The sequence below is a fragment of the Centruroides vittatus genome, unplaced genomic scaffold (assembly GCF_030686945.1).
Source record: "Centruroides vittatus isolate TY-2023 unplaced genomic scaffold, ASM3068694v2 contig_341, whole genome shotgun sequence".
Taxonomy (NCBI): domain Eukaryota; kingdom Metazoa; phylum Arthropoda; class Arachnida; order Scorpiones; family Buthidae; genus Centruroides; species Centruroides vittatus.
In genome coordinates, this window is record NW_027122166.1 from 2,260,017 (window position 1) to 2,284,373 (window position 24,357).

The window sequence follows — 24,357 nt, forward strand, 5'->3', positions numbered from 1 at the left end:
GATCACATTAATTCACCACACTACACCTTTATTTGTTGCTGAGATGGTTTTATTGAAAGAACATTGTTGAGAGACATGCATAAACGCGAGGGACGCAGACAGCCTACGACAGCTTGGAAATTTGTAGTCAAGAAATTTAGCACGACCTCGTAGGCTTGCTTGCCTTGGTTTATATTTACATTTTTTATCAATTATTCCTTAACAATTTGCTACTATGTTTATATAAAGTATCACCAGTAGATTTATTTTTATTTTTTTATTTTTTTACTTCTTATTTTTACTATTTTGATTTTATTGTATATTTATATTTGTATATATTATCTTGTTCTTCCTTTTTTCCGTTACTGATGCTTTGAATTTTTAAACAAATGTATTCTTTTAATGGAACGCCAACGTTCTGTTTTCAAAAGTTAAGCCCGATGATGGCCTATTGAGTAGGCCGAAAACGTTAGTTCTTTCAATAAAACCATCTCAGCAACAAATAAAGATGTAGTGTGGTGAATTAAGCTAATTATTTGCTGAGCACGTATCTGCTTTATGTTTTGATTACAGTTTATTTTTAGATTGACACAGTTTATTTTTCTTAAACCTTGTGGTCCCTGCTAACAACAATGAAATCAAAGTGGTCCCTGGTCAAAAAAGATTGGGAACTGCTGCTTTAGATATTTCTCTCTCCCAAGGAGATAAACATATTGTAAATATAAAATTGAAATTCATTACCTAAATTAACATTATTTTGATAAGTGCTGTATAGAAGTCATGAAAAAATCTTTACTTTTCAATTAAATGCATTTCAAGGTGTATTCACTTCATCATCAGATTGTCTCACTTTTTGAATGCTGTAATGGATTCAAACATTGAACATATCTTACTGCATTGAATTCTGTCTTGGAACATTTTTTTCTTTAAAAAATGGTAACAACCAAATCTGATGCAGTAAGGAATATTCCACTTTTGAATCTACTACAGCATTCAAAGTTGAGACAATCTGATGATGAAGTGAATACACCTTGAAATGCATTTAATTGAAAAGTAAAGATTTTTTCATGACTTCTATACAGCACTTATCAAAATAATGTTGTTTTCTCAACAATCATGGAGTCAATAATGTCAAAGAATAATTTCAGTTATTAGTTGATCTATTTCTTACAACTGTAGGATTATCATCAATAAAATCAATTAAAATATATTATTTTGACCATTTTATCTTCTGAATCTACTACATTATTCTTAAATATTATCCATTGGTATATTGACAATCTGTAATGGTTCTTTTTTATTTATATATCATTTTCTTTCAAATTTGTAATAAAATTTTAATAACTGAACTGAGATTACACAAAAAAACATTATTCTCCTCAAAACTAAAAATTAAATTCTCTTTGTCAACTAGTAAAGTAAAATGCAATTCTAACAGAAAAACATATAACATTTGTTTTGTATATGTTGATCTTTATCCTATCAGAATTAAGTATTTTAATAAATCAGATATATACAGAATTCACTCTAACTTCAGCACTGGAGTAAAATCTACACTTCCTTAAACCTGTTACCGGCCCATAACATGTATAAGATATACAGCGAGTGACAAACGTTTGTCACCCGCTGTATATCTTATACGTGTTATGCGCCAGTAACAGGTTTAAGGAAGTGTAAATCAAATATATATAAACATAGGTGAATATTGTTTTTGTCAATTATCTGACAATTTCTTAAACATATAATTATAAGACAGTACATATACATATAGAAATAGTTGATATACATATATACACTTTTTTAATGCTACCCATTTTTTAAATTTTTTTAATGTTTAAAGATCCTCTTAATGTCAATAGGACAAACAGCCCTACATATAATAAAAAGAAGTTTTTTCTTCTGCATAAAAGAATCAACCAGGTCAACAATGAAGGTAGCCAGATGACAAGAGACAAGGATTGACATATCTGGTCAAACTATCCAGAAAATTTTTTGAGGTTCCAACCTAGACTCTTCCAGAATCTTGATTGTCTCAGCCATCCATGTCATTATAACATTCAAATTAGGCATTTCTATTGTAAACTTGTATCCATTATCTTAATGTTAATCATTTTATTCACTTTAGCATATCAAATTATAATTTATACAGATATTTCATTATCTCTTCACTACAAGACATTACTTGTCTTTAATACATAGTCCTTATAATAATAATGTTATAATTGTTATTAAAATTATTGTCAATTTAATCTCTTCCAACTGGTTTATATGCATAATTTATTTAATAAAATAATAATTCTTAATAAATCCTGTATATAATATAATTATATACAGGATTTAATAATAACTGTACATTAATAATTACAATAAACTTTTCATTAGATATAATAAAATACATAATTGCATATAAATATAATGTAGAATTAATAAAATAATTATAATAAAGTTTATATTTAATGTTTATTTAATTAACACTTGTAATAACTAAATAAACTCTATATCACTCAAAATTTTATCAAAATGAAGAATTTTAAAAAGAAATTTTAGAAATTTAAATTAAGCAATTTTTAGTATTACAAGAAAAGGTTTCTAAAAGACATATTTTACAAAAATATCAACTAGTGTGAAGTACAAAAGTAAACATGCAATTACAGGGTGGTTATAATTAAAGTTGCCCTACTCAGACCTGTCTAGAGCCCGTTCTCATGGACATATTTTGATTAAATATGGTATATATGTTATATGGACCATGGGAAAAAGGAAAATGCAAAAAAAATATTTAGTTCAAATTTTTACCACTAGGTGAAAAAATGGTGCATGAAGAACAAGAAACACAAAATGGAAACACACAAAAAGTTTTTACTCACAACATTTGTTCAATGTGTAATCCATTTGCATCAATTACATGTTCAAAACGTCTTACAATGCAATCCATTTGCATCAGTCATGTATTCAAAATACCTTACAGCATTGTAAGGCATTTTGATCATGTAATTGATGCAAATGGATTGCACATTGAACAAATGTTGTGAATAAAAGCCTTTTGTGTGTTTCCATTTTGTGTTTCTTGTTCTTCATGCACCATTTTTCACCTAGTGGTAAAAATTTAAACTAAATATTTTTTTTGCATTTTCTTTTCCCCATGGTCCATATAACATATATACCAAGTTTTATCAAAATACGTCCATGAGAATGGTCTCTAGACAGATCTGAGTAAGGCAACTTTAATTATAACCACCCTGTATATTCTTCTACTGATCAAGTATTTTCACTATGTGAATATTTATAAACAACATAATTATCTATTATAAATTTTTCAAGATGATTATATAATATTACATAATAATACAGACACACAAAGGTATGTAATTATAAAGGAGAAATATTTTTACAGCATATTCTAGAGGCTTAAGGAATTCAAAAATGTCTTATAAACGTAGTCTTTCAAACGCATTGTTTCAGTGCTAGAGGGAGTTAAAAATTCCAACTAGCTCTCCCTAAAGATGCTTTCTGAAACACAGCAGAAAAGCTTCAATCTCACTGCCTATCAGCTTCTGTGCTTTACTAAAGTGCCAATGCAAAAAAACTTTACATTTTTTGCAAAAACATAAGATTCTGAAGGTAATGAGATGAAGAGCAGCAAGATTGAGGCTATTCCACAGTGTTGAAGAGTGTTGTAGAGCAGCATCTTAGGAGTAATTAGTCTAAATTTTAAATCCTTCTAGCACTGAAACAATACATTTGAGGTACTATACTTTTAGAACATTTTTTGATCCCTTACGCTTCTAGAGAATTCTGTAAAAATACTGCAACTTCCGCACAGAATACACTGTATATTACTTTCGCAGAAAAATGCTAAAACAGAAATTTGGTCCAAATCTTAGTTTGCAATACAATGTATTTTTTCCTTGAATTTTTTAAATAAACTTATTTCTCTAGATGAATGTAAAAAGCAAATAAGTGTTACCTCAATTAAAATACAAAAATATTAATTACTCTTACATATCAGCACATTTTTATGTAAAAATAATTAAATTAAAATATAGACCAGTAAGAAGATAACTATGATAAATATGAAGGAAAAATAAATAAACAAATAATAATAATAATGAAAGTTGAAATTGTTTTAATACTTATCAATAAAATTTAGTAACAGTAACAGCTTTATTATTATTAGACAAACAGAAATGATACAATTTAAAAATATATATATTTACTTACTTAATGTTTTTATATAAAGTTCAATAATAAATATTCATAAAGATCATTTATTACAACAAACAATTAGCAAGAAAAAACTTAAAATGAATAATTTACATACAACTACGTGATGTGATATTGAAACAATAAAAATTCCTGTTTTGAAGATAAATTTTAATAAGCAACTCAATGAAAAAAAGTTTAACTGTGGTTAATCAGAATTTCCTTTGACATTTTTTAATTAACCAACATCACATCATTATTCTATTTGATGAAAGTGAATCATTAACTAATGATGAAAGTAAACTGTTCTTGTTTAGCATGAACACAAATACATCAATTTTCAAAATCTAGAAGGAAATTACTATTACTGCATACACATAAAAAATGGAAATAAGACAAACTGGATATGAATCTAGGTAAAATTTATTTTAAGACCTTGAACTTAAATGTAGAAAGATAGACTAATGAGTCAAGTATGATAGTAAACTTAAGTGGTCTAGAAAGAAAGGACTATTACTGGAAGAAATAAAATATTGCCCTTTTTGAAGGAAAATGATAGTTAAAGCAGACAAAACATGTTAAAACTACCTATACTGATTGCAATAAATTTGCAATAAACTGTATAAATATAATTGCAAAACACTATCTATAACTGAAGAAATTTAAATTACCATATTATTTAATTCACCACACAGTAGTAAATCTTTATAGAATATATTATTCCATAAATCTTTGAGGAAATATGTAATCAAACTAATAGTATCAAATTTACACATAACAGACTGTGGGAGTATTTGAATCACATTAAAACCAGAATAATTAGAATAAAAAATAAGCATATCTTTGAAATATTATACAACAAATAGCTAAAATATCTAAATAAAATTCATAGTGAACAACATAAATTTTAAGAGCAGGTGATGTTTAAATTTGACACTACAAGTTTTTGATAGTAGTTTTTATTCTCTGATGATCAACTGAGACAACCAAAAGCACTTAGATTTAGAGAGGATATTCTGGTGACCTCTAACTAAGCAGAAAAAAATAATTATATATTTAACTAAAAATTGAAAATAAGAAAGGTTTCAAGCACGCTTAATGGAAAGTAATTTTGTTTCAGTTCATTATATTTTTGTTCTTATTTAATTTTGTATGTAACAAATCAGCTGATATGTTGGAACATTTTAATTTACTTTATATATTAATAAATGACAGGTCAAGTAGAAAACAAAGGGGATGTTGATACAAAGAAAACATTTGATTCTATTTTTTAAAGGGTGGTTTTTTTGATCTTATCCTATATGAATAAAGAGTTATTGATGAAACTTATACAACTTGCTTCTCTGTTATGCTTTTTATTTCCACTTCCTCAATTTTTGATAATTTAATGAATAGACATAATAAAATTAAAATTATTTCATTATATTATTTTATATATGTAAAATTGAAGAATTAGTTATTCTAATTCCCAAGATTAAATTAATTTAGATTCAAGCTATTTCTTTCATGTGAATTTTTTTATTATAATAATGAAATGGATATTACTAAATAGGGAAACTTTCATATTCACAATTTTTAACTAAATTTTATTTTATCATAATATGTTTACACAAAACATTATTAAATTAAATGATAAATCCAAGAAAATGTCAAATTTCATTATAAAGAGAACCACTTTCCATGTAACACAGACTTTTCTATTGTGAAAAGTCAGTATTATGTTGGAAGATTTTGATATAAAATTTTTAGTAACCCAAATATTATCAAAGTGTATGTACACAAATATAATTACATAATTTGATTTGATTAATAAGGATGAACTAGCCACTGTGGTTACTCAGTTCAATTAATCAACACACTTTAAACAGTAGGTAAAGTTTAAAGGATGCTATAATATTTGTTCTTAGTCTTTTGGATCAACCGCTGCAATTGTAGTCTGTCTTCCCTTGCCTGTTTACTCTATCAGTCTTTCCTTTTTTACTGACACTGGCATTCCACTTTCAACTGTCCATGTCTGATGATGACATGTCAACCACATCAAAAAAACAACATTCTTTGAACCCCCTGTTAAAGGTGTATTAAATAATTAATTAATTCAGCTTTAATTTAATTAGCTCAAATACAGAATAGTTTTTGATGAGAATACATTTACAAATGTGACATTATCACAATACCAGGCTGCAAATTTTAATTGCCTTTTAATTTATAAAAGTCATGAGACTTCCATTCCAGACTGAAAATTTGTATATAGTTAATTGGGGTCTCTGGTTCTTAAGCTTTCCATATTTGATCTGAATTTTAGTAATGCCTTGTCCTTGAACAATATACTTCTCCTGATAACAACTGAGTCATGCTATCTAACTCCATACTGGAGAAAATTTTGAATTGAAATCACACGACTTCTGGTCTAATCAGAAGTTCTTATATAGTTAATTGGGGCCTCCAGCCCCTTATATTTCCATATCTGGATCTGGATCTGGATCTTCATCTAACTCCATTCTCAAGATTAATGAAGGACAGACAGACGACAAGGGAAATGTACAGGTCTGCAGTCCAATAATAGTAATAAATCAATTGTTCTGTAAGTTGACTCTGATCCCATATAGCATTTAGTACAAATACCACAGTATCACATTAGCATTATAATAATCATCCAATAAAAAATGATTATTTTAAAAATCTTTTAAGTTTTCTGTAATAAATTATAGTTCAGAAAATAATTTCTGTCTAAGATTGAAATTTTCAAGATACAAATCATTAAGTATTTAGTTTTAAATATTTAATTATTAATAATTAAACATTCACATATACTGTAATTAAACATTTTAAAAATAAAAATTCAAACAATACATCTCCTAAATATAAATGAATCTTACAAAGTTTAATTTGAGATACTTTGTTTTAATAGTATTTAATTTATAATAATAATAATAATTTATGAATTATAAATATATTTTAAAATCTGAAATAGAAACATGGTCATATACAAGAAATAACAACATGAAAAAATAATTAAATACAATATAGATAATCAGGACCATCATAAGCTTATATGGGGTCTGGGATAGGGCAGATCCCTTTAGCTACATTTTTTTTAACAAATGAAATGCATAGAATGTTTCTTTATTAATAAAAAGCAGTTTTAAAGAATTTATTTTCAGTTAGTAAAAATAAAATTAGTTTTATATGGGCAGGAACCATTACAGGCAGCTAATTTTTAATTTTTCTTCAGGCCTAGGAAAATATCTCTACTTTTTCCTGACAGCCCTGCAGATAATCTCTTCAAGAAGTTCTCTTTTGATATAACAGAGATATTGAATGCAATTCAGTGTATTGCAAAACTCATGTTTTATAACAAAGAAAATTGTAATGAAACAAATTATGACAAAAAAAATTCTTATCAAACAGAACTGTATTTTTTATTCATTACATTTAACATTTTGATTGTTTAACACAGATTCTGAAGATTATGCTACATATCATACTACAGCACTTCAATTTGATCTTTTCAAATCAAAAGAATGTTAATGATTTTGAAAATGTTGTTATTTTATTCAGTAAATTAGTTTAAAAATAAAAATACTAATTGACAATTGTATCATTTATTTATCGCAGCATAATTTGCTATTTTTAAAAAATTATTTAACACTAGTTAGTTAACATAAGATGTCAATACGTTAAGGATATACAATCAGGAAAAATTATACCCATTGTAGCTAACCTGCAATGGGACGAGATAAAGCAGTAGGAAGAAGGGATGGGAAATTATGGTCCAACCTGTACTATTCATGATAAATTATGAGTCTGGATTGTGTTAAAACTAAGATCTCCTATTGCAGTAGGATGACTCTACTGCAAGAACATTCGGTCAAGTCAAGTTTATGATACTGACAACAAATATTATTTTAAACAACAGTAGTTAGTATTAATAATATATTTTCCCTTTCTCATTCAACTTTTAGTCTTTTTAAATTTATGGTAATGTTTTGTTAAGCTTATGTAACAAAATTCCACATAATAAAATAATTTATAAGAAAAATAGAAAAATAATAAGATAAAATATAGAGTTAGCATTTCATATTTATGAAGTTTTAATTTTAGATTGTATAGATCTGCAGTGGATTTCATATAAATTTCTAATGAATTAATAGAAAGTCTTTGGATTACAACTAGATATTTTTTAAATTTAACTATTTTTATTACATTTTCTTTCTTTCCCTTCCTTTTCTTTTTTGCTTTTGTAAACATCAAACAGTTTTCTGAATGTTATAAAAGAGTTAAACCAATATAATGAGATAAAAATGCATTCAAAAGTCAAAAACAGCAATAGTTAGTATTTAATATGTTCTAGTTTCTTTGGTTATTGTAACATAATTATTTAATCTCATTTAATCAATGGCAAATTTATCAATTAAAAATATAAAACACATTAATTAATATTGAATTTACTAATAAGTTCAAGATTATCAACTAATTTAGCAAAGTAAGTTCTCCAAATTTATGGAGAAATTTTTAGTTTTTCATTTCTGTGAAACAAATTTCAGACATTCTTAAAAATACATTGTTAGTATTGATTTAACAATAAATATGATAATATCAACTGTTTATTTTTTGAAATCAAATCTTCACATAGGTTTCAAGACTCAGAAATGCATCCAGGTTGCAAAATAATATTCTTAGAACCACAGGTCACATTACAGTTTACTAATGCCAAATATTTTCTGATATCCATGCCATAATTCCCAATCAATACTACTAATATCTACTGAAAGTTCAACTAATTTACAGACTAATAAGATTTGAGTATCAGATAACAGAACTATTGTTTTCGTAAATATAGATTTGTTCCTAAAGATGATTCATAAAGCATTTAAAGTGACGTGAGATAGCAATAGGTGAAATACAAGTACAATATTGATCAAACCACTATTTGGAATGAAGCCGATGTGAAAGTGTCATTTCAATAAAATATAAAAATTTATTTCTATTATTTTAAAGACTTTTTGTTATAATGTTTGAAGTCTTTATTCGAACTTTGCAGATATATATACAAAAGTTTATATACAAAATAAAGATCAATCAAGTAAGTAATTACTAAATTTAACATTAATACTAAAACACACACATATAGAACATGTAAATACAATATAATTATAAAATCACTTTATATATTAATGCATAAAAATATAACATAAATGAATTTAAACAGTTGAAAACTATGCCATTTAAATAGCTCCTTTTTATCATTAAATTACATTTAAAAAAAAACCAGTCAATTTTCAACAGTTGAAGTAGTTTTAAGAATTTAGCTTTAGAACTTTATAAAAACTCCAAATACTATATAAAATTATAATGAAAATATATATAAAACTTCAAACACATTTAATAGTTAAAGTTTATCTAAATAAAAAGAGGGGAAAAAAATTATTCCAAATTTTTTAACTCCAAATTGTTACAAATTTGAAACTTCATAACAGAATACAAGTTACAATATTTATACATGAAATAAACTACCTTCAGATATCACTCAATAAAATAAACAAAATTTGACAATTTAATGGAGCACTTGCATTAAATTTTATAACTTAACATCCTCAGGGATAATATTTAGAACATCAAAACCCTTTTTAAAATTCTAAATTATGGAACAAAAAAATTTTATAGAAGAATTGATTTATTTTACATAAATAACTTTCAACATACCTCATACTTCTATTTTCAATGATAAGTTACAATATTAAAAAAAAATAACAAAAAAAAAAAAAAAAAAAAAAAGATTCAGTTCAGGCCTGCAATCATTTTTATAAAATTTTAAATAATTCATATTATTTAACCAAAACCTATATAAAATAATCAACTTAAGCTTAATCAACATGGTTACTTCAAAGCTTAACTGATTAAGCTTATGTTCAAATAAATTCACTAAATAATATAAATAATTCAAAATTATTATTCATTGATAATAAGCAGATTCTAATTTTAAAATAATCAATTTCAGAGAAGAGAAATGTTTACTAGAGGAAAAAATGCCAAAATTTTCTTTAAAAAAGCATAAAAAACTTGTTCAAATTTTAATCACTTTTAGACTAACATAATTACAGAATAATGAATTTTGTAAACACTTAAAATTTTGTAAACAATTAAATTGATATTTACATTGAAATTATATCAAAACATTCTTAATTAAAGGATGTAAAAGCTTATTTCTAGGGAAAAAAGAAACTTTTTTATAATAAAAGTCTTAAATGTATTTCATATCAAAATCTCTTTTTAATTCATTTATTTTATAATTATGATAATGCTTTTAAACACGAGTAAGACATTAAAAGGATAAAAAATGTTTACAATTCTTAACTGCCATTGTGTAAACAGGCAATACATAGTGTCTTTCTCACAAAAAAAAAAAAAAATCAAAATTAAGATATATACACTTTTATTGACAATACAAAAAGCAGACTAAAAAGATTAAAATAATTACTTTTGTTTTTTTTTATTTATGGCTTATTCATACTGGAACATAAGATTTTAAATTAAAATTAAGAACTATGTGCAAATTTACACAAATTTACTAAAAAATAAAATTGCACTTTGAAAGCAAAATTCTACATAAATTTATTGTATATGAGCAATTATTTATTGTGACATTGTGACAATGCCGGGTGGCAATTTTTCATTACAATGTTCTCAAGTTTAGTAGTGTCTTGCCCCTGTACATCATACTTTTCCTGTTAACAATGAAGTCAATCCAGTCATCTGACTAACTCCATTTCAGATAAAATTTTTGAATTGAAATAATGTAATTTCCATTCCAAACCATACATTTGTATATAGTTATTCAGGACCTCCTGCCCATGAGCTTTCCATATCTGGTCTCAACTTTCATCTACCTAACTCTATTCTTGAGATAAAGGAAGAAAAGCCAGTAGGTACTTACAGGTCTGCAATTTTTGAAAATTGCAGCCCAATAATAGAACATTGTGTAAACAGGCAAACTGCATTAGATTTGCACATAATTCTTAATTTTTAATTTAAAATCTGTTTGATTAACTGCACATTCCAATCTATAATAAAATTCTAATCCAAAAAAGCCTTAAATAAAAGAAGCTAAAGTGCTTATTTTAAACTTTTTAGTCTGTTTTCTTGTATTGCCAATAAAATTTTGTATCACTTAATTTTAGTTTTTCGGCAAAAAGTTGCCTATATAATTCTATTTATACAATAGTGATAAATAAGACATTATAAATTCTTATTTTAAAAGTAATGTAAAAAATAAAACAAAACAGCAACATAAAATAAATTTACTAAATTTCAATAAATGCCTAATTTTCTTTAATACTCTAAAACAGGCCTGGCCAACCCACGGGCCACATGCGGCCCATCACGTTAAAGTGTGTGGCCCGCTAAGCAATATTATATATCTATTACAACTTTTGTTTCCCATCATGTGTATACCAAAACAATTAAATAAATGAAAATTTGTATGTGTCATTGTTATAATGCGCAAGTGCAAGTATGAACTCTTGGTATAACAATAAAATCTTATTCATTTTGTATTTGTTTTACTTTTCTAAAAGCATGTTCACCTAAATTGTGGCCCGCTGTAATGTTATGCATGATCAAAGTGGCTCGCGAAACAATTTGGGTTGGCCAGGCCTGCTCTAAAACTTAAATACAGACCCAACAGAAATTCTATTGTCATTATTTGTCAGGCAACCATTCATAAGACCAAATTAAAATGTTGTAAATTCTATTCGTTGATCAATATTTTTAACATAGTTTCATAAATAGAAATAATCTTCATGAATTTATTCTAACTATAAGAAATAATTCTGTTTTTAATCTAAATGATTATACACAGAGCTAAAATAGTGTAAACATTTTGATCCTTTATTTGTTATTAAGGATTACTCAAATTAAGCAAATCATTCACTAGAGCAAATAAAAACAGAAACTAACAATACAATTAAAAACTGTTTCAGTGCTTCATCTTTTAATTAAAATAATAGATTCTGTATAAAATGAATATAATTAAATTCCAAATTATACACAAACTGACTGAAGTGTAATGAAATTGATTCTTTAGTTTAAATAAATAAATTTTTTTCTTTCTCAACTTACATTAAGAATGTCAGACATTATGAAAAAAAAATAATTGATAAGTGATTTCATAAATTTAAATTAACTAATCAAAAAATGCCTTAGAAAATATTTAAATTTTTTAAATTAAAAATTATTATTATTCTCTTTAAATACTTCTCAATTGACTGATGTGAAAATTCACTTTCAATAATTTTCAGGTTTTTCACAAGTTAATTCAAATACTAATTACAGAGCAGCAAAATAATGTATTGAACTTTCATTGCTGCAGATAGGAAAGAATCTAAAAGATACTATACCTCATATTACTTAGTAGTAATTTTGACAATAATTCTGGTAGTAGATCATTATTACCATAATACAGAAAATTTCAGTGAAAATGAAGTGAATAGATTTACTATAGATTCAAAATTATTTTCTCATTATATCAAAATATAATAAAATTCAAATGTAACACTTCATTCAATAACATTTCTGTAATTATTATTTTACTGAATTTATGGATCTTATTTACTTCCCACACTCACAGTTATTTGGAAATAACATATAAAAGTAATAAAAATATGTGAAACTTGGCAACATACTGTTAAATAATAAAAAAAACTGCTTGATTAAGGATATCAAAAATTTTATTTAAAAAAAAAAACTATTTTATATCAAAAATTGTTTAATAGGAAGTGTTCATGGTCAAGGTTCAAGCTATTCTCAGTGTACCTGTAAATCAAATGCAGAGTAACAAAATATACCATATTTTTTGCTTTATAAGATGCACATTTTCGTACCTAAAATTTATCTGAAAATTAGGATGTGTCTTATAAGCTGAATGTATCTTATAGAGTAAAAAACATTTCCCCAAAAATCAACTTGAAAATGTGATGTGCTCAACACAACAGCATGTCTTATAAGACAAAAAAAAAACTTTCATTCTTTTTAAATTGTAATTTGTTTCTTTCTGTCCTGAAGGTCAATTAAGATGACCAAAAATGCTTGAGAATTAAAAATTTTACTGCATTTTAAAGGTCTGAGTGGTAGTACTGTGGTTTATTACAACTGGAATATTCAGAGAAAGAAAAAAATATGGGAATTTATTTCTTTGTTCTGTAATCTGTTTACATGCAAACTTAGAAAAGCCAAACTAAGGCTGAAAACATTTCATATTATACAATTTTTAGTATTCTTAATCAAGCAGTTTTTATTTAAATCAAAGCACATACGATTTTATACTCAAATACAACTTTTGTTTCATTACATTAGTGCATTACATTCAAACACTTACATTAGTTTTATATTCTACAATAAAGAATCAATAAATGATTCATTTATGTAATATAAAAGTAATTAGTAAAAACTAAAAAGGTAATTTCTGTCTTCTATCTAATTAATGAAGCAGAAGTTTAAAATTTTATATATATTTTTATATTCTGCAAAAAAATAAAAAAAAGTAGGAAAATGTATGAAAAATTGTAAAAATCATTATATAAAAATTATGTCATTAATCATATTTCAGCTTAGTATATCTTACAGAAAAGAAATCAATAAGATATTTTTGAATATGTAATTGCCAGAAGCATATCTAAATGCCATTTTTTCATCACACAAATAGCTTCTGTTGCTAATAAGCAGCTTAAACTCTTAATCTGTTTAATGAGAGGAATATTATTTTATTAGAATGCACTAATATGATAAGAGAATTTATTTAAAAAATCTTCATTAAACTATTCAAGTGAACTGAATTAATAGGACACAATAAAGGTTTTAAACAATTCTTAATTTTTGGTTAATAGTAACTTTTACATATAAAAATAATAATATAAGATTATATATACTCTCAATTTTTTCCAATTTAAATCTTTAAATATCTAAGGCCTAAACATTTTGATGGAAAACTAAATAAACAACCAGGTTCATGCTTAAATGTTTTAGGAGTATCATACATCAATAGTGAGGCTTTTGAATTGTAGTGCTAATAATTATTTTATTATTAATAATAACAATTAAAATTATAGAAAATATTTTTGTTAATAAAATTATTATTAATACTACAACTTAAATGCCTTATCATTGGTATTTGTCAAGCAAGAATGTGAGCTTAAAGAAGAATGAATTTTTGTGTTTGTCAGTTTTTAATAAATTGTTCTTTCAGAAATTTCATGCCCAAAAAATATATGAAATTCTAAATCATTAAATTAAATAATCTGACAAAATATATCCATTTTTTGTTGAGAAAGCTCATTTTTAATGTATTTTCATGACAGCAGAACATAATTGGAAAATATTCATTTACAGTTCTTTTAAAAAATTAACTACCAGAACTTCATTTTATTTTATAATCAAAGAGTATAAAATATTTTTAAATTTACAAAGTAAATGAATAAGAATATAAATTTTAATAAATGTAAATGCAAGTTTACTGAATAAATATTAAAGAATTTTCAATATGTTATACATATTAACATGTATAACATTTCAAATAGTACTTTATCATACTTGCATTTTAATGTTATATTATCAATATATTTATTGTATTTATATAAAAAATATAAATAACAAATTTCAATATATATTTTACTTTAAAATATTTGAAAACTAAATAAACTTTGAAGATGTTTAAAGTATAGAAGTATTGAAAGATGGAGTGACTGGTTGTCTGTGGTTAGTGTTAATGACTTGTCTGCTCTGCAATCTCATGCAGCATGTTATTCATGTCTTCACGCTTGCTTACTTTCATTTCTGTACTCTTGTTTATTCATAGTATGCATGGAAGCTCTGGGAGATTCATCTCTTGATGACCAATGGCTTTGCTACTCAAATCAGCTTCAACTACAATTTTTATTTCAAGAATAAAGCTGAAAACTATAACTTCCATAAAAACAATTAGGGCTGTTGAGAAGAGGGTAAACTGGGAATTTTTTTGGTGTTAATAATGGTTCCTACCTTTATAAGATTAATGTTATTTTCTAACAAAAAAAATTTTTAAGACTGCTTTTTATTAATAAAGAGACATTCATGCTTTTTATTTGTTCAAAAACAAAAGGAGGGCTAAAGGAGCCTGCTAAGAGGAAAGGGGGGGTCTTTTCCTCTTAGCAGGCCTATACATAGCTTTGAATCCTTTAAGGACTGTCAAGTCCCAGTAGTTGAGAGAAAGAAAGAAAAAGAATGTTGTGACAAAAATTTTGACATTGTTAAGTTAGTTGTTGGTATTAATGTAGTACTGAATCACTGAATACTTCTATGTAAATTTAGTCTTAATTCAAGCAGTTTCTGAATTTATATATATATATATATATGTGTGTGTGTGTGTGATGTATGTATCTATGTACTATACAATACATATTTACAACATATGCATACATAACTCTATATGTGATATAATTATTAATTAATTTCTATATTTAAAAAAAAAATTTAAATTGTTCCACAAACTAAAATCATCTTTTGAATAGTGCAATACAGCATTTTTGAATACTTTTCAAAGAAAACATTCAAGAATTTTCAATCAAATGATTTCTTTTTATTAAGTATTGACTGTTCAGAAATTGTATCAATTGAAATGTCCAACAATCATATAAGTTGGTTAAACATAAAACATGCAGGATAGAATTTGATAATAATAATTTAAATCTACTGAAATCTTTATTTATTTTTATGTACCTGAATATTTAAAATTTTCCTTATTGATCTTTCTATATTATATGACACTGATAATATTTATTTTGTTTCAAAAATAGGACTTTAATTTTTAAATATGGATAGATGGCTGCTTTAATACTATGATACATATTTTTTATATTAAAATTTTTATAGAATAATATGTAATTCATGATCCAGAATAAATAAACCATGAATACTTCCTTAAACTATTTTTATATATATACTAAAAATGCAAACCTTTATGTACTATTACAAGATATTTTTAATTCATCAATACCAGTTTTAAATATAAAAGGATTTTTTTTTATTTAATTAAAAAATAATAATAATTGCTGATATAAATTTCATAAAGTGATAAAATAATTATTTTTTATTTAAAAAGTATTAAATTTATATTCTGCATCTTCATATTAAAATATGAAGATGCAGAATATAAGAATGAAACCAGAATAAATTATTTTAAAGTTATTCATTTGGAAATGGTATTTATTATAAATTTAAAGTAATTTCAAAAATAGAAGTACCGTATTTTACGGACTATAAGACGCACCTTAATTTTTAAGCAATTTTTTGAAGAAAAAAGTGCATCTTATAGTCCATAAAATATGGTAATAGATTTAATTTATAATTACCTAAAGAATCTATTAATGATGATAATATTACATAAAATATATATGTATAACTAAACTGTATAGTATATTATTAAGAATAAATCATTTTATTTAATTTTTCAGTTATTTACGTAAGATAAAATAGTAAACAAATATATTCAGTAATAAAGTAAACAGGTATTTAAGGATTATGTATTGCATATCATTCATTTTTATCTATAAAAAGTAGACAATGTGGATTAGCAGATGTTGCTCTTGATTATAATTTACATAATATCAACTTCATTGATTTTAAAAATTTTTTTTCAGATATTAAACAAAAGGAAGCAAATTAAAATCCAGAAAAAAAATTGAGAAATGGTATAAGAGATGAAAAACAGATGTATGGATTAGCAAATTGAAAAGAAATCTAACAGAATTTCCTTTATCCTGTTTCAATAAGTGAAAACAAAAAATTAAAAAATTGTTTTAAAAAAACAATACAACAAATATTTAATTGCTTAAATGTAAATTTTATTCAGCTATAAAGAATTAAAAAAAAACTTGTATTCAAATCATTTTTTTTTCTTAGTTATTAGAAGCTGAAGAAAAACTTTTGAAACAATCAAGTTTCAATTTATTCCATTATTATGGATATTTAATCTAGAATTTGTTATTGTTGAAATTCACTTTTCAAAGTTCAAATGACCATTGAAAAATCATTATCACAAGTTATAAACTAATTCTAAATAGATACTTCTGATAAGTATATTTAAATAGATTTAAACTGACAAAAAATAACATTAGCAACATTAATAAAATCAAAATAAGCTATTATTTTAAAATATATATGATGAAAAAAGTTTCTAAATAAATCTTACCATGTATTAAATGTCCATATATGCTGTATGTAACAATATGTGAAAATGTATCTTTATTTTATATATAATAATTACATACACAATTATAAATAAATGAAAATTCAAGTATTAGGTACTAATAAAATGCCTCTTATATAAAGAACAGAAAATAATAATAATGAAATCTTGAATATCAGTTATGCAGTGAGGTAAATTATAACAAAGTCAAATGCAAAATAATTGAAGAAAAGGTTCAGAGAAAATTAGATTATAATGGAAGGAAAAGAGTATGTTAAAGTAAAAGTAAAAATGAAAAATATTGATCTTTTATCCAGAAAGATAGAGATGACAGGTGATATACCATAAAATTCAAATATATAATAAACTATGAAGAGCGTAACTCAAGTTGCTTTCAAACAAGAACCTAATTTATTTATTTTAAAATATGATATATAAACTTATTTATTTATTTAATGCTAAATAGATGTCAATAACTAATAAATAAAACAATAAAATACTATATTTTAATAAAAGAAATATTTAAAATTTTCTTCAAAACTTTCTTATATTTCTATTTCCTTTTAATCTATCCATTAAATGACTTTTTATCTGTTGTTTAACTAGTTTTGTCAATATAAAAGGCAGCAACCCAAACTTTCTTAATTTTTTTTCCTACTTTTCTTTATCTTTTGATTTTTCAGTTTAAACTTTAATTAAAGTCTTTCCAAAAAAAGTAAAAAAATTTAACTAAATAAAAAGTTCTTTCAACTCAATGAACAAGTTGGCTACATTAGTTTAAATCTATAAAATCAATTCTAATTTGTTGTAATAAATACTTTTTTATATTCTCTTAATTCTTAAACTTATTATTATTATTATTATTATTTTTAAAACTGTCTTTAACTTTTTATTTATTTATTTCGTGTATTTAAAATACAAAAATTTTTAAACTGGTAAATATATAGGATAGAAATGAATATTCTATGTAATTAGAGAGTAACAATTTTATCAAGTTTTATATCACAAACATTTTTCTTTATTTATATACTGAATTCTTTATATTAGCCTATTAAATAATGAATATTGTAGCATTTTTTTATATTATATAAATATTTTTCCATAAAAAATATTTTAGTCACAGTTTTTTAAAATTAAATTTTAGAGTATAATTATCACAAAATTTTTATTAGGATCAATTCCAGAAAGTAGAGTATAGAATTAATTATTATTTTATATAAATTTCGCAATAAAATCTTTTAAATGGAATAATTGGCAATTTTAAAATAATTCTTTGCTTTAAATTAAACATAAAATACCATAAAAATCAAATATACTTATGCATCACTTCATTGTTATAAATCTCTACTACTTTTATTTAGAATATCGATTTCTAATGACAATTAAGAATTACTTTTCAATAAAATTTGTGTAATTAATCTAAAACTGAACATTCTAGTAGTTTGCCATTATCTTGTGTTCACACTTTATGAATTTATGATAGCATTATCCAATTTAACTCTTTTATCTTCTAATATTAGTTTTAAAGCTATCCTTACTTATACCTCTGTACAATCTTAAGAAAATTTTTTAACAAAACATTATACATCAAACTGTGAAATTTTTTAGAAAGAGAAATTAAAATATCATTTTCGTGCCATACTCTATAAATTTATTACTATATATTATGTGAATAATTTATTATAGTCTGATAAAATTTATGTCTTTTATGAAATCTGATCATAAAAAACAAGGAATATTCCAAGTAATTCTGCTTATAAATTTGAACTTTAACCATTAAATAACATTCTACTGAAAGTTTTAAGTACTAATAAACAGTCTGATTCAATTTGTGTAATTACAATGTCAAATATATTTCAATTAACATCTAATGCATATATATATTTTTATAGTTTAAATATAAATTTATCTAATTTTGCTTACATAAGAACTAAATTAAAAATATAGGCCTAACAATAATCTATATACTGTAATATAATAAATATGCAAAAAATGATAATTTTTTCCATATTTTAATTACGATTAAATTATTTTTAAAACTTTATAAATGTTTAATAAATATTTAGCATCTGGCATTGTAATTTATAATATAAGTAAAAAGAAAGTTTAATAATTAATTTTTAAAGAAACATTTAAATTTGTAAATTAACAAGAAACTGCTCATAATATTTAAACAAAATAAAAATATACTAATAAAAGTAATTTTATATAACAAACATATTTTTAATTATAATTTATATACAGTATATTCTTTCTAGAATTGCAACATTTATTCCTTTATCTTTATATTAAAATACAATGTATAAAACAAATCACATCTGACAGATTATTACCAGTATATTACACTTAAAACTTTATATGCCTTTTATTTTATATAACTTTTTCTCATATGAAAAAAAGAAATATTTAAGACATTTATTTGAAAAGATTTAATTTTATATTAAAATATTCTTATGTAAAAATGCTAAAACAAAAATTTTATTAGTCAATGCTAAATGTCAGAGCAGATAAAATATAATTATTATTTAAAAATATATAAAACTATAAAAGATAATGTTTTGGAAAACTAACTTATAAATTGTGATAACTTAATTGATGTAAGCATTTTATTGTCATCCATGTTATATCTGTTACCAAATTCATAAAAATTTAACTTTAAACTTTAAAAGTAATATAATGTTATAAAACACTTTAAAAAATAATCAAAACTTAAATTCAGTATCAGCAAGAGAGATGAGAGGAAAAGAGAAAGGAAGGAATAATATATATATATTTTTATCTTGCATTTTGTACACATACAGACACACACACACACACAGTACTGTACATGTATATTCTATTTGCAACATGCAATAGATTAACTTTATATTATATATATATTGCATATATAAACAGTTGTTAGTTCTTTATAACAACCATTTACTTTAAAATTTTATCATAATATGTTTAATAAAAATATTAATAAAATAATATTTTTATACTTTTATTTTGGCCAGATGATGATATTCTCTTCAAATAAAAAATAAATAGAATACAACTATTTACTTCTCAGAATAAAAAAATACAATAAATTCTCATGATGTAATGTAAAAAATTATGATTAAAAAATACTTTATATATATACAGTAAATAATAATTAAAACCAAAGTTGTAGTGGAGGATGTACTGTACAGTAGTACATGCCATACAGCTTGAGCTTTTTTCATAAAAATATCATACACACCAATTGTATGATTTTTCATTTAACCAAGATTATAGGATAATCAGAGTAAAATTCTGGTGTGAATAATTTTCTAAATTTCAAATGACAGAAATGCCTTTATTTTTACAATTGCTTGTTTTCTTCATTCTAATTTCAATTTTAACAGCCAAATAAAAAATTGTAAAAAAAATCTATATACCCTCTGCAGTGTTTACAATTACAGCAAACTGATTATAAGAACATATAACATTTTAAAAAACAAAACAATTCCAAGACAGCGAGAGAGAAATCAAACTTAAAATTGAATTTATACTATAAACTTTTCTTATCTGATTTCCCTAAATTTATACTCAGATAATATAATTCTGAATACATAATCATTGTTCAGTTTCATAACAGATACAAAGTTATTTGTGAAAACTGGAACAAACTGATAAAACAATTAATTTATAAGAAAGATAAACTCAATTTAAAAAATGATTTCTCAATTTTCTTATCACTAACAGTGAGAAAATTTCCTTTCGCTAATCTTAATAAATCAATTATTAAATGATAAAACAGAAATCAGATTTTAAAAAGTTTCATTTGATTTTAATAATGCTAAATCAACAGTAGATTTTATTTTTTTAAATTCAAATATAAAGCTATGCTTAAAAGAAAAGAAATAAACAATTATTTTTACAAAAAAAAAAAAATGATCAGAACTAGATACAGTTTATTAACATTAATTAAACTTTTTCTTAAATATCCTTTAAATTGTACATAACATGAAATCAGATAATTTTAAATGACTTGAATAATGGAAACACCAGAAGCTAACTTAAACTAAAGAAAGGATACAGAACACAGAACTCAGGAAAATTATAATAATAAATTTTCATTTTCAAAATATCCTTAATTATGATAATTTTATTCACATAATTAGCAGAACAACGCTGCAACTAACTCCCAACACAAACTCATTTTTTTAATATTAATCAAAATCTCCTTTAAAGACACCTATGACCTAAATTTGTTATAGTTCTTTTATTAATGATATCATTATATATATATATTATATATAGATATATATATATATATATATATATATATATATATATATATATATAGAAAAATAAGAAGTATCTGAAAAATAATAAATAGAATCTATCTTCCATATTTGTTTGTTAACAATTTTAGAAATGTAATGAAAATTAAACACTGTCTATTAATACTTTATAGAAAACAATCAAGTTGTTTAACAGAAGGCTAAACTAATTTATTAATAATGAAAACTCAAAGCTATCACAACTATAATTTATATTAAATTTCTCCTAAAGAATTAAAGAAGAATTAACTATTAATATTAAATATAAAAGCTACAACAAAATAATTATTATTAATATATATTTTTTAAAAAATGCTTAAATATAAAACAATTTCTTCAAAAAATTGTTTTAAATTTTATAATATTTTAACAAATTTATTTAAACAATTTGATAATTTGTATTCAATAATAATTTAAACAAATTCATTTATTACTTTACGTGTTCTGTATTATTATATATATGATATTTTTAACTTACGTTATGTGCTATTACATGAATAATGATACCAATTTTTTCCTAATTCCATAATTTTTTATATCCAATATAAAGTGTGTATTTTAACCTGATTTTTTTAATAATTAATTTTCATTGTTTTATCTGAAAGCTACGACAGAATAAATTTTTTTCCTCAGTTATATTCTTATATTTTTTTAATAAAAAAATCTTAAATTGTTTTAAGAAAAGTTGATCTTATAGTCAATATATTTTTTTAATTTCTAAAAACGTTCAATTTACATAATACACTTTTCTCATGTATTAAATTATAATAATACTAAATATGTAACATTATTCATATATAAAGATTACTTTATTAATTTATTAAATTAAGGTAAAGAACTTTATCATTATTAATTTTATTAAAGATAAAAAGCATACACTGAATAATCAGAAGACCAAACATAACATCTCATTAATTACCAAATTTGTCATCAGTTAACAAAATTACTTATAGTTGGTAGTCAAGAACACAAATAAATTTATTTTGCCAAACAGAATGATAGTAAGTTAATGATGATAAACAGAAAATTAATTATGAATAACAATAATTTAAGAATAGAAAATAAAATAAAAATTCAACAATACGTTAATGATTTGTGATCATGTGATGCTACCTAAGAAATATGTTCTGACCTAACTACAAAAAATTGTTCTGCTGATAAAATTGAGATTAATAACGAATGAAATGTGCCAAATCTTGAAGTGGATATTATGAAGCATGTAATTTTTGTAGAAAATAAAAAACACCATTTTTATATAAGCAATATGACCTGTAGTCATAAAACTTTTGGTCTCTTCTAAATCATGTGTATAGCAGGTGTGGAAAATTGTTTTTGTTTTTTTTAAATTGAGATTACGGTAAATTTCCACCAAAGAAACAAAAAAATTGCTTCCAAAATATAAGTTATAAAGTTTAGATGACTTATTTTTACGATATTGAAAAACTCAAATTTAAAAATAATCATATAATTTATAATCAGAATGCTGATTTATTTTAAACCTTTATATATTTAGTAATTTTTGAGAAAAATAAAATTAAAAATATAATTCTCTAAAATGCAATTTTCCACTCATTTAATCAAAGGCATATTTAATAAAATTAATAAATAGTCGTTTATAGATATAACATCAATTTCCTTATTACTTAAATAAGCTAACTCTTCAACTAGATTTAAAAAAGACTAACTAAAATGAAAGATATATTTAAAAATTACAAAGATAGTCAGCTGATTTATAAAAACTTTCTAATTTAATATTTATAGGAGTTTCCAATAATGTTGAGAGATTACACTATAAAAATATCCAGTAATGTTGATTCATAGCCAAATACACTTGTTAACAATCCAGTTTAAATTTCGTTCCCCTCTATTAATAAATGTTCTATTTTAATCTTTTATGTAAAAAAAATATATATATATATATATATATATAAATTATCTATATTTGATAGTTAATATCTAAGACAATAAATTATGAATATGTTACGTTACCTGAATATATACATGTAAAACTTTAACTCATTTTCTTTTTAAAGAAGATAAACTACTAGTCATTTAAAAAAAAACTTTAAAGTTTAATTTGAAAGTAAAATATCCATCACTTATTTCTAACATATTGTGTCTATTTGCAGAACAAAGCATTGAAAGTTCTATAAAATCCTTTATTTGTCTAACCTATTACCATATAAGAAAAATCATTGGAAAATAATTGAAAAGAACTACTGTATTTAGTTTGTTTCCATTTAATCTATAGTTTATAAAACTAATTTAACAATTAAAATCTCTTATTTAATTTTATCTCTAATTCAGACAATATGTTTTTAATTTTATCACAATTTTGAAAAAATAATTAATCTATAATTAATTGGATTATCTCTTAAAACCTTTATATCTATTTATTTTGTATATTTTTAATTAAATATATTAAAATAATTTAAGATAAAACCCAGTAATTAATACTGAATATATCTCTAAAAAGAATGAATTTAATTTTAAATTGAATTTAATTAAAGTAATTACCATATTAATTTAGTCAAATCTGCTAACATATTTCGAGTATTAATTATCAATTAAACTACACATATAAAGTTATTCAATGTTGTCCTATTTTGAATTTCATAAAAATATCTAAGGGCAATTATTAATTCATTTTTAAAGGCAAAGTCTATGTAC

At 23.4% G+C, this 24,357-nt stretch overlaps 1 protein-coding gene across 5 annotated transcripts in view; it reads right to left on the reverse strand.

Annotated features, from left to right (window-relative positions):
* The window catches only part of unc-13, a 347,436-nt gene that overhangs the window by 175,862 nt on the left and 147,217 nt on the right, over positions 1-24,357 (reverse strand). The window lies entirely within an intron of this gene.